Genomic DNA, 12,412 nt, shown 5'->3' on the forward strand with positions numbered 1-12,412 from the left:
TTATTTTATTTTGGATTTAGATGAATCATTACCTGGGTGGAGTGCATCGTGGTAACAGTATTATTTTTATTTCATTTCCTTTTAATTTGAAGCAAACAAAATCCTYCATTGATATCATATTCAATATTTTGCCTTAGGAGCCTTTTTTCTTCAGACCCAGCACGACATCAGGAAAATTAATGCTGTCCTTCAGTTGACATTGGCAATATTTAAATTTTTTGCTAGCATTGTGCAAAGTGTTCTTAAAATGTATTGGCACCCTACTCCATCATGACTTCATATGGCTAGGATAATGTACATTATTTTGCACTAAACACTGACATAATTCTAGTCAATGGGATTTTGCCTTGTAACAGTACTTAATTGGTGTAAAACCATGCTGACTCCAACTGCTTAAATGATCTYACTAAGTGGCATTGAGGTAAATTTTAATCTTGATTCTGTACTTCTGTGGTTTATGGGGCTGTGCCCAGTTTTTAGACWAGAATGAGCTGGGGGAGAGCCATGGCAGTCAATAAAATAAACTTYCTCAGTGCTATGATAATACATCCTGGTATTAGAAGGTTTTAGCATACAATAGCGAGTAAAATCATCTGGAGAAATGCTTCACATACACCTTTCTGAGACCATACCTGTTATTGACCATATATACATAAATCAGTTTCAGCACAGCAATTTAGCAATACCAAACCCAAGTGGGTCCGTGTCACTTTAAGCCACCAGCCTGGAGTAGTCTCACTATTTTAATGTTAACTGTTTTTTCAAATGTTCACTCTATAGTCTCAGAAACTATGGTATGGTGTTCCATCACACACCTCTATATACTACATGTTTGGGTTGTTGTGGTTTTTTYCTCAGCGCAGGATAGTCCCTGAAGAAAAGAATTTCAGACTTTGACTCAGTCTAACACTCTCCTCGACGTTTTTTTTTGGGTTTTTTTTTACATCCATTATACTTTTCCCGTTTCTGTTGTTGAATTGCTCTCAGGACACTCGAAGAAATCTTGAATAATGCTGTGAATATAAATCTTATTTATACAAATATGCTGTGTCTATGCAACTGGAATTTTATAGCAGAAGGGTACCACTGTGAGTATTGTGCACCTTCAGATGTCATGGTCATCTGGCTCACAGAGTAGGAGTAACAGGCTCCTTATGAACTGTATAGTTGCATTCCTGATTCCATTAGGACTCACAGAGGGATGTATATGACTAACCTAAGGTTTCAAGCCTTAATCTTCCAAAATCTTCATCTATGGGACAAGATATTTTTTCATGTTGCTGCAGGGCCTCATCAGTTTGTAAGGCAGGTCCACTAATATTAATGTGGAAATATCAACATTGCCAAGAACTAGGGCTCATTTTCAACAGTGTCCAAAGGAAAATCTGTTCTCTGGATAATCTGGATATTAATGTTGCTGAGCATTCACACCTCACTAGGGAATATCTGATTTATTTTCAGCTCCCCAGCATATGGTGCTTTTTCTGCTTTACTCAGAAAAAAAAAGAAAAAATAATAGTTTGGCTTAATTTTGCTCAGTTTAAAATTGGAAAATGCTTTTGGCCCACTTATTGTAAAATGCTGAATTTCTCCCAAGGATGAGGAAAGGACTGTTTTATTCAGAAGGAAGGAAAGGAGTGAGCCATTGCTGTGGGAAGGTCCTAGAGCCAGTGTCTGAAAGGGTGCTCCCTACAGTGACAGTAAGGCAGCTTGGGGCCATGCTGCCCAGCCTTTTGCTGCACATTTCCATTGGCATATTTTTTTTCCACTCATTYTCTTCATTTTGACTCTTCCTGACCCTTTTTATCTAGCTTGATCCTTCAGTCCTAGCATAAGAAGGTCCTAGCMTAGGAAGCTATTTGCTTCTCATGCTCTCTTCATGGATCTCGTAGAACAAATATAATGCTCCCCCAAACAGATCCTTTCTTCTTTCTTTTCCTCTGGAGATGTCTGCCTCTCAGTGGAGAACCAAACTCCAGCAAAATCCAGCATGACAGAAACATCTCAGGAACTTGGTGACCCCTCTTCATAATATCAGTGCCAACAACATAAACCAATCATWTTCCCCTCTCCCACCTCCCCCACAGTTTTTGGGAAGCCACTCCCAGCTACTCTTCTACCCTAGGCTTTCCTTTGATATCCCTTGAGAGGCTGAATGATTGAAATTACTTGCTTCTTGTTAAAGCTTCTGTGATAGCAGATGGTTGTTCAACCAGCAAGGTGTTAGACTGGTGGCTAGGCAAAATAAAAACCAAAAAACAAACCCTAATTTGATGGTTGCTGATACCCTTAAAGCTGTTTTTACTTTTGAGKATATTATCCAGAGGCAAGACTTTCCTGAGGTATAGAAGGATCTTACTGAAAGCAGCCAATGGACAAACTGGAAAGTTGAACAAGAATGCTCYTTATCATGATCTTTTCCTCATCTTACTCTCAACCATAGATGCACTCCAGCTACTGGAAGAGTAAAGGTAAATACCAACACATCTGAACAAGCCCGGGAGAATTTCTCTTTCTTGAAGTCTGTGTTCTTAGTTTTCAGGTTGTTTTTATTACACCTACAAACAGTTATAAAGTACACTGTAAAATTAATAGCATTTTGCAATAGGTGTTTAAGGCCAAACAGTTTGAAATGTCTTAAAATGCATCTGAATTTTCTCTGTAATGTGATTTTAGCTGTTCATGTTATGGAGCAGATCATTTTGAATACCATCATGTAGCCCATAGAGGACAACCAGGGGATCAGGCACAGCCMATCTGAGYTYATGAAAGGCAGRTGYTGCTTGACTGACCTGATATCCTGTGACAGTGACATCCATGTAGCGGATGAGTGGAAGTCTGTAGATGTTGTCCACCTTGACTTTAGAAAAGTCTCTGACACCAATTACCACAGTATTCTGGAGAAACTGACTGCTCAGGGCTTGGATGAGTGCAGCGTTCRCTGGGTAAAAAAAACCAAAACTGTGTGGATGGCCAGRCCCAGGGAGTGATGGWRAATGGGGTGGTGATGGAATGGCTGGCAGCTGTCACCAGTGTTTCTCCACAGGACCCAGAGCTGGGACTAGTCCTGCTTAATATCTTCATTGGTGATTTGGACAAGAGGACTGAATGCACCCTCAGTCAGAATTAAACAAWTCCATGGTTCTATTAAAATACTGTCTTCAGCAACAAGTATGGCCAGACTTTTGTTTCCCCAGCTCTCCTTGAGAAGAGCCAGTACTGTGAATAGAGGGGCTGAGTCATGACATGGATGTGTATKAAGAATGTTCAAAAGCTACTGGAAGAATTAACCCTCTCCAAAATTTAAATCTTCCCCATGCCCAGGGTGAAGTTTATGATATTTACTCAGCTCCCTGAGTCTAGGAAAGTAACAGCACCATGAAGGAACAGATGTGAGGCAAAGTAACATGCATGAACAAAACTCCAAGCCAGCCCGAGGCCTGGAACTTAGTGCACACAATGCAAAGTTACAGCCATGGATCATATCAGTTGTGGTTTTGATGGACAACTAAACACTAMATAATTCTTGGGTGTGTTGCACACAAGATCCAGGCTCTTCACAACTGTGGTACGGTCGTCTTCATCAGTTCTCTTCTGTTTTTCTYATCCTTCAGTTCCTTTGGAGCTATTTTGCAGCCACTGCCACAAGGATCCATATTTGTAGGGATTTTTTCACTAGCTCYGAAAATCCTGTATGTGTTTACAATGCACTGACTCATCTCCAGGTGGGGTTACACATTCTTCTCTTCAGAAGTTTATGATATGTTCAAGCAGAATCAAAGAGGACATTGTTGCTTTAACGGATATGGAAACTCAACATTATTTATCAGCACTCCTGGCTTCCCAAGGATATTTATTTATTTGCAAAGGCAATCTGGTCATGATGACTCCAAATCAGTGTCAGGAGAGAATACRGAGAGATGTAAAGTGATGAGCGTGGGTTGGAAGTGGAAGTCTGCCAGGAGTGGAACTGCAAAGAATGTATTTACCAAAGTSCAAAGGAAAATGAGGGTTCTTCCTGTAAAAGTCAGATGCCTGAGAACAAATACTGAAGGGTGTGTTTCTGAGCAAAGGATATTATTCTGGGAAACTGGCTCTGACTGGGAGTCATCTGGTAACCAAGGGTGTGATGCAAGGGTTAATACGATCACTAGATCTGTTAACATGGGAGCATTGAGTAGGAGTCTGGTACATGTATTACTCCTGTTTTTCAAACGACTACAGCTGCTGGTGAAATACAGCATGCACTTCTAGTACCAACATTTCAAGCAGCATGCTAAAAATTAGAGGGTCAGGGAAGAGCTGGAACATTTATTAAATTATTGGGAACTATGTATTTAATGAAATACTCAAAGACTTYGATTTAGTTCCCTTAATGAGGAAAAGTTTCAACTTATCAAAGGTAACTGGTGTGTAGTTCCAAYACAGGGAACAGACACATGAAAAAGTTAACTCCTTCAGTGCTGAAAGGAGCAACAAGACTAAATGCCCAGAAATTGGACAMGTTAAACAAATGTACCTTACTCATYACTTCCCTGGAAGTGCTTAAGGCCAGGTTGGATGGAGCTCTGAGCAAYYTGCTCTAGYGAAAGGTGTCCCTGACCACAGYGAGATGATCTTTATGGTCCCTTCCAACCCAAACCATTCATAAATCTATGACATTAATCTGAGGCATTTTTAAAGAGAAGGGTAACCATCCACTGGGACAATTTAGGACAGGTGACATTAGACTCTCCATCACCAGTAAGTTCTAAAGGAAAACTGGATTCTTTTGTGGAAAAGAACAAATACCCAATTTAGGCAGCAACTACTTCAGTAACACTTTGAAACCAGTATTATGTCAAAAGGCAGCCTATACTTTTCTCCATTAAATCTAAGACACATGACATTTCCAAAATAACAATTTTAATGTAAATCAAGTATGCATAAAGAATGCCTGACTACAAATTCTGTGAGACATATAAACGTTTTCAGTATTTATTTGTTTTTCTCCAAAAACTCTTCTTGCCTATGCAATAGCCGTGGTGCAGTGTAGGTACCACTGCAGCAGCATCAGACTGGGTGGCAGCAGCACAAAGCTCAGCGCTGGATGCAAAATCCTTCTGCAAATCAAAGKGAACACTGGGGTGTTTAGCCCGTGCTGAGCTCCTGCTGCTGCCTGCCGCTCAGGAACTGTGAGCAGACGAGGCTGTAGCAGCAGCTGATACTGCACCCTCTCCTCAGGGGTTCAAAGAAAGGCCCAGGTGGAAAAAGKGTCTGTCCCTGACCTGTGAAGTAAGACTTCTCACAGAATAACTGCACTCATTGGGACAATGTAACTGTAACAAGACTTGTGCTGGATTATGTCATTCCAAGGCAAGCCTATGTGTCTGCCTCAAAAACATTCCCTTGCTCTGCACAAGTTCTTGGCTTTGCTCAGAAAACTACTAGGTAATATTTTCATGCCAGTGCTTTGATGAAGTAAAAATAAATTATTAAAATGGCCCCTTCTGACTTCAGAAAATATAAAAAAACAATGAATATGATCCATTATCAGCGGAGAGAAAGAGATTGTATTTTAAAGCCAAAGAACTAAAGTCATAGATTTTTTTTAATTAGCTAGTTAGTTGGTTTCAGAATCTGCACATGTACTGAATTTTGCTCTTTAACCCAGAAAATAAATTAGGCTACAGTGAAAAAAAAAAAAATCCTTAATTCAACTTCTAAATACTTTTGTTAAGAATCTGGGGAGGGAAAGAGACAAACTTTTGAACATGATAAGCCCTCAGGAGCTCCTATTGATCCTGAGGTGAGAAGCAGCACAGTGGTGTTTATTAGCAGGAAGGACGTAGATATAGGGCTTTGACAAAGGAGCCCTGTCTCATCTTGCCAGGACAGTTGTTAACACCTTAATCCAAACAACCCAACCCTCCTGCTCCCTGGCCTCAGAGTCACCATGCCCTGCTCTAATCCTCTGCCTGGTCRCTACCTGGGGGCAGCGCTCAGCTCTCAGCTCCTGTGGCTGTTGAAGTGTCTGAACTAACAAACTGGTGAAGAGGGGTACAAGCACATGTTCCCCTTACCACTGAGGATGGAGACCTCTTGGGAAGAGACAAGGTGGGCAGCTGTCAGCAGTAGCAAACCACAGTGCCATGGGAAAAGAAAAAAAAAAAAAAAACCCACCAAACTTTTTTTCTGTCTTTTTATTTTGTTTTGTTGTGTTTGAAGAGCTTAGTTGCAGACACAGCTGTGCCTGCAGAGATCAGACTTTTCACAGGACATACCTGGCACTGTGAGGACAAAAACCCAAGCCTCCAGACTGCCAGGGGTCTAATGTAACCAAGGGAGAAAACTCTTTCCCTCTGAATAAATCTTTAGAGACTTTCTAAAGTTCAGGTCAATGATCTGGTCATGTAAATTCAGATAGCATTTGGGGATAATTGAGGTTTGCATTGGTGCAAAATATATAGAAGGTCTCCAAAATGCCATTTTAAAGATGAAAGCCATTTTTGAGTTCTACTAATGTAAAAATGATTCAAAAAGCAGGAGGATTTTTTTTTAAATCATCACATTTCTCTGCAAGTATGTAAAGTATTTCTGCATGGCTACTTCACAGCATGTCCAATTTTAACTTGGACGGAATTTTTGCAGACAAACTGTAAATGCTTTTAATAAGGGAACTACTCTTATTAATCTACTTGTCGATAAAAACAATTTTTCAGATGCTTGAATCCACAATTTCCTAACTTTCTAACTGCTCTAAACTTCCTGATTCTTTCTGCAATTTTTGAGAACATTGACTGTAACCAAAAACTCAATTTTCATAAATGCACTTCCTTTCCTTGAATCAATTATCAACTATATTATACCATATCAATTATATTATAATTCTGGGCTATTTGATATTCTACCTTCCAATGGGAAACATAGTTATCACTCTTATAATCCATGAGAAAGGAAGGTATCTACAGTTTATATTGACAGCACAGTTTCTTCACTGGGTGAAGGAAGCCATATGTTTCCACGGTTCTTTGAGGAAATCTTTGAGCACTATATTTTTTTCCCCAGTAATTGCATTGAAGAGTAGTGTCTCAATGTAGTCCTTCAGCTTGCCTTTCATACATCAGTCAGACCCAGCTCCTCCCCTGTGCCGTTGGGTCCTTTCAAGGGGAGAAGCAAACTCATTAATATACTCATTAATATAGTCTCTACCATCTTCCCATCTTAACCCAACAGAAAGTATTGGAAATTCCAGAGCATCTCCATTATTAAAATAAAGGATGCTGACTTTTCAATGAAGATGGCTTGTTTGCAGAATATTTGCAAAACAGCATTTGTTGGGGGAATAGGAGATATATTGGATGCAGAGGGATCCGTCAGGGGRTATAGCTGTGAAACTCTTCTGAACTATAACAATGTAATTTTCAGATCTGTAAAAATGCCACATTTTGGCCAACTTKAACAGCAATTGAAAAAGGCACAGTCTCAACATAAGAATCATCCTCGTCCCAAAGTTAAGTTCTATGCTTCAGAGCCTGGAGTAAAATCCCTGAGATTGCAGCAAGAATTTTTCAACAAAAATAAAATACTTTCCTTGATCTCATTCTTCTAAAAGGACAAAGGAGTTTTCTGAATTTTTCAAAAAGCACTTGGCTTGAAAGAGCCAACTAATCCAGAGAAGTGAAACTTGTTAACTAAAATAAATACTACAGTCAATGAAAATAAGATTTGGTGATAGAAAATATTAGGCAAATCTAACTATAGGTGTTAAAAAGTCTATTTATTAATCAAAGTGACAATCCACATGACAGCTCTTACAATTTTATTAAAGCAGATTATTAAAATTTTATTAAATTATTATCTTTCTATGCTGGCTTACTACAAACAATTTGGGTTACAGTTTCTTAATTTTTATTACCTAGAAGTCAGGAATAATATGTTTTGTCTTTCAGAAATTTCTTTGTTTCTGTTTCTTTGCTTGTTTTGTTACATACATCCCTCTTCAGACAAGTCARCAGCTTCATTCACACCAGTGAATTCTCGTTATCGCTAAAGACGGAGACTGGGACTCTGCAGACTGCATCAGAAATAAGTTGAGACATCTGATCCCAAGACAATAAAATTATTAGTTGATATAATTGAAGGCCAATCAAGAAAAAGGGAAAGCTTCAAATCATTAATAATAAAAAAAAAGTATTTCGCGAAGCTAGCTTTTTAAACAGCAAGTCCACCTCTCCCTGCTGGCCTAATCAATATGAAGCTTCAGTGAAACTCTAAAACTTTCTGTTGTAGAGATTAGAAATCATCATAGGCCCTTGTTAGAAGTCATCATCCCTTCAGTCGATCACAGTTAGAAGTTGATCATGCTTTACCACACCACATGATTAAAGTCTTGTCCTGGAAAAGGTTTTACTTTTTTWAAGATACCTCACTGAAAAGAGATGCTATGCTGAACAGAAGGTCTCTACCTTGGTTTTTAACAGAAGCTCTCCATGCCAAACAGCTTGCAGGCAGTGGGCAGTGATGCTGAATGAGATCCCAGGAACAAATGAAATACAAGTAATCAGCTGAATAAGTTGATTCCAGATCTTCACACCAAGGGTATACACATGAAGCCAATTACACAATATGCAAATACATTGTATCACATCTGGATTACATATGCTCAGCTTCTTCTCCTTAGAGAAAGCCTTTACAAAATTCATTAGCAATTAACAGAAATATAACTATGGTGACAGATACAATTTAGCTATCAGAAAAGGGAGAAGAAAATCCTTTTCTGCCAAATCATTCATATATATATATATGTATACATATATATGTGTGTGTGTGATTATATACACACATATGCATCCATGTATATCTCATTAAAAAGAGATTAATGCTGCCGAGGCTTGCTAAAGCARAAACAGAACTGCTGCATGCTACATTCTTCTATCCTAACCCAGCTGATTTTCAAATTGGAGCATAACAGCCCACTAATGCTGCAGCTGTAGTTACCCTTCCATTCCTTGCATTGTCTTGATGTAAGAAACAAACTGGAGAAACATGTAGAGCTATGCATCTGAAGTAATGATAGCACCAGAAAAGCCCATTGAGATAAATTGTTTAAGTTCTGTAAGAAATTACAAGATACAGTAAAATAAATATTATTTACTGCTAAGAACACTTTTTTTCCCTTTTCCTGAGACAATTTCCCTAAGTAAAATGACAATTAGAACTTATTGGGGTTTTATTTCACATAGGTGATCAACACGAAAAAGCATATTATAAAACCCCAACACTCAGACCAAATAATTCAGTAATACTTATTTTACTGAAAACAAAGACAGAGTGCTAACACTAACAATTTCATTATTCCAGTTTTTAAAATATTTTAGCTGTTTTAGAACCTGTGCCATTCAGTTTTTCTTGCCCACTTGATATCTACATAAAACTGCATTCTCCTTGGCCATACATGATGATTTACTTCCTAAAGCAATAAATCATTTTCATGTGGTGCCAACAACTAACAATCTTACTATTCAGAAAAAATCTCCCTCCCCTTAGGAATTTCGCATGTGTGAAGTTGCCATACAGAATATACAAATATGCTTTTTCCCCATTGCCTGTCACAGACTACTCAAAATAAATCTGGAGTCTTAGGATGACAACAGAACCCAAGTTAAAAATCACTGTCCTAAAAAGTTGAATTTTTGTTTTTGTTAGTGCTTCTTGCTTTCTGTTAGAGAATTTATCTGGACTAGCTGATAGTGTGTGTATCCTTTGTGTCATAGTAAAAAGTATTCACTGCCTTTTCTACTATTGTGATWAAAGTCATGAATAAGCATTGAATGCCCTCAAAATGATTAATTGTGTGATTTGGTTTTGCTGGTTTTCTTTTTAACAAATCAAAATATTTCTTCATATATTACAAAGAATACAAGAAAACTGGGTAAAAACTAATAGGCCCTTAGTACTTTAGCTCAATACATCTATCCTGCCCCCTTGTAGATACTTAAGACATGTGAACAGGGATATGCATGCTTGCAGGGTAACTCAACTTGCTAAAATCACATGTATAAATGTCATGTCGGGCCTAAAACTGTCAGTAAAGTGTTTAATTYGCATAATTTGAATTGAGGAGAGGAGTTGTAGAGTCAGTACCTAGCAGATGAAATGTAAGAATAGACCCACAAGRGAAAGGGTCTCTTTTTCCAAAATATTTGAAGCCATAAGCAATCTAGTATGTTCCAAATTGAAACCATTCATTTTTTACATAATTTTTATGAACCTTAGGAATGAAAATTAATTTGGACAAGTTGAAAGAGAGACTCAACTCCATGACTAACATGGGAATTACCCTAATCCTTTCTTCAACTAAATCATGGAATTTTAACAAGGTTTTTCTGGAAGCCCTTGAGATCTCCTAGCTTGAACATTAACTTTTGTCCACTATTTTCATAGTAGTTAAAACACATAAATACAATCTGAGGCTGAATTGAGATCAACCCTTTGAGTYCTAAATCACTTGTTTGAATCTTGGCCAGAAATCACCACTGTTTGCTGGCTTTTGCATGTTATACATGAAAAAAGTTGACATTCTCAATCTAGTAGCACTAATTCTAAATTTCCAGCTATGTCTACTTAATCCCAGATTATTTCTGTGGGTAGAAAAAAAAGAGCTGCTCTCTTGGGCTTACGCTACAGATGAAGGATTCCCTGAGGAATCATTCGTGTTTGGAAGCAAYGCMCAAATTTCTCYTCTGCTCTGCTCTCCYRAACAAATGCCTCTCACCATAAGATRTGTTTCAGAGATGACACCTCAAAAGGTATTACCCACCCCTGTTCTCTTATCTCTTTATCACAATATCCAGAAGTAGGGAACTCTGAGCCAGAGGAAACTTGGTTCTTAATAAATGAGGGAAGCCCACTGCTTGATTCAAACTTATTCAAGGCTAGAAGATTCAGTAAAACGATGTTGGTGAGAGCAATTTTTCTGGCAGTTACTATTCCTGCCAAGTAAATCTAAAGGCAGCAGTAGAACCATAAGAAGCATCAGCCAGAGCTCAGATCTGGTAACTTTCCAGATATGCTGCAGAGCCTTTAGTTTTTCAGGCCTTTAGGGATGTATGGGTTGAAGGATGTGAGGGGCCAGGCTCATTTAGGTGACAGGTAATTATTCTCATCAGACAGCTGGTTTATGGAGTAGTTTCTAATGTGTGCTTTGCATTCTGTGAAACACTTCTAAAAGTGAATAAATGCCCAAATACAGTCATTAGTAAATGCTAATATTTTGCCTACCTATCAGAAAATACAAACAGGAATCTGTTACTSAGGGAGTCACTGTTTCATAAAAGCAAATTCAAGCATTTCTCTTCAGAACTGATAAAAAGACCAAACACATACTCCATCAGGTGCAAACCCAGGAAACTCGTCCTTGTAACAGGACATAAACATCTGCTGTGCCCTTCTTGCTTACTTTCCATTAGTCTTTGGCTAAATTTTAATCCAGAAACTCGTGACCAGCCATAGTTCCCCTCTCTCATTGTTCTTCACARCTCTTGGGATCGGTACAATTTCACGAGCTACAACTTTAAAGAAGGCACGGGAAGGGAGGGGTGTGGCGGCGGGGGGGATCTGTTTTTCTAGTTGAGGCCGCCTCTGCTCGGCTGCGTCTCATGTGTTTGAGTGTTGCAGGTGGTGTCTGGCTCGCTCGGTGCCCGGTTCCTGCTCTGCCCCGCGGAGGCGGCGGGCGGCGCGGCTGCGGCTCCGGCACCGGCGGATGCGCATCACCCCCGCGGCTCCGGGGCCTTTTCTGCATCTCCCCTGCTTTGGGTACGCAACTGCATCGCAGCTCACCAGTGACCGCTATTTTCAATTTCCATGCTAATGAAATCAGCATCGTAAAAGCACGTCTTACCCCGCCTTTCCCCGACAAAAGTATAAAGCAAATCCGCTGTTTCCTTTCAAAAACATTRAGCATGACGGTTTGCATTATTTTCTAAAGCGGGGAGGGGGGCTGGGAGGGGAGAAGAGTATTTTTCTTGCAAGTTAAAGTGTAAAACAGGATGCTTTAAAATAAATAATGCACCATTTTGAATGAACACTTCATGAGATTGTCTAGGGGCCAATGCCTACAAATCCTCCCCTTACTATGTCCCAGGATGGAACCTCTGATGCACGGACACAAAACAACTTTGCCGATTGACCTGTGGGTGAAAGAAAACCYGTGCCAGCTCCGCAAATGACCCAGCGCTGGTACTTGCTTCGGTAACTGTTCGCTCAGCAGCACTCCCCAGCTCCGTTCCGCRCGCTGACATTTTTGGACCCGCGGACTGTGTGGCCCCAGCCAAGCTTTTGAAAACACACGCTGATAAAATTCAGCAGGTAGTTTAGGAAAAAAAAAATACGGAAAGAGGTGAGGGAGAAAAACAAACAAACAAAAAACAAA

This window comes from Malurus melanocephalus, unplaced genomic scaffold, assembly GCF_030028575.1.
Source record: "Malurus melanocephalus ecotype Western Australia unplaced genomic scaffold, MMel_1.1 scaffold_76, whole genome shotgun sequence".
Classification (NCBI taxonomy): Eukaryota; Metazoa; Chordata; class Aves; order Passeriformes; family Maluridae; genus Malurus; species Malurus melanocephalus.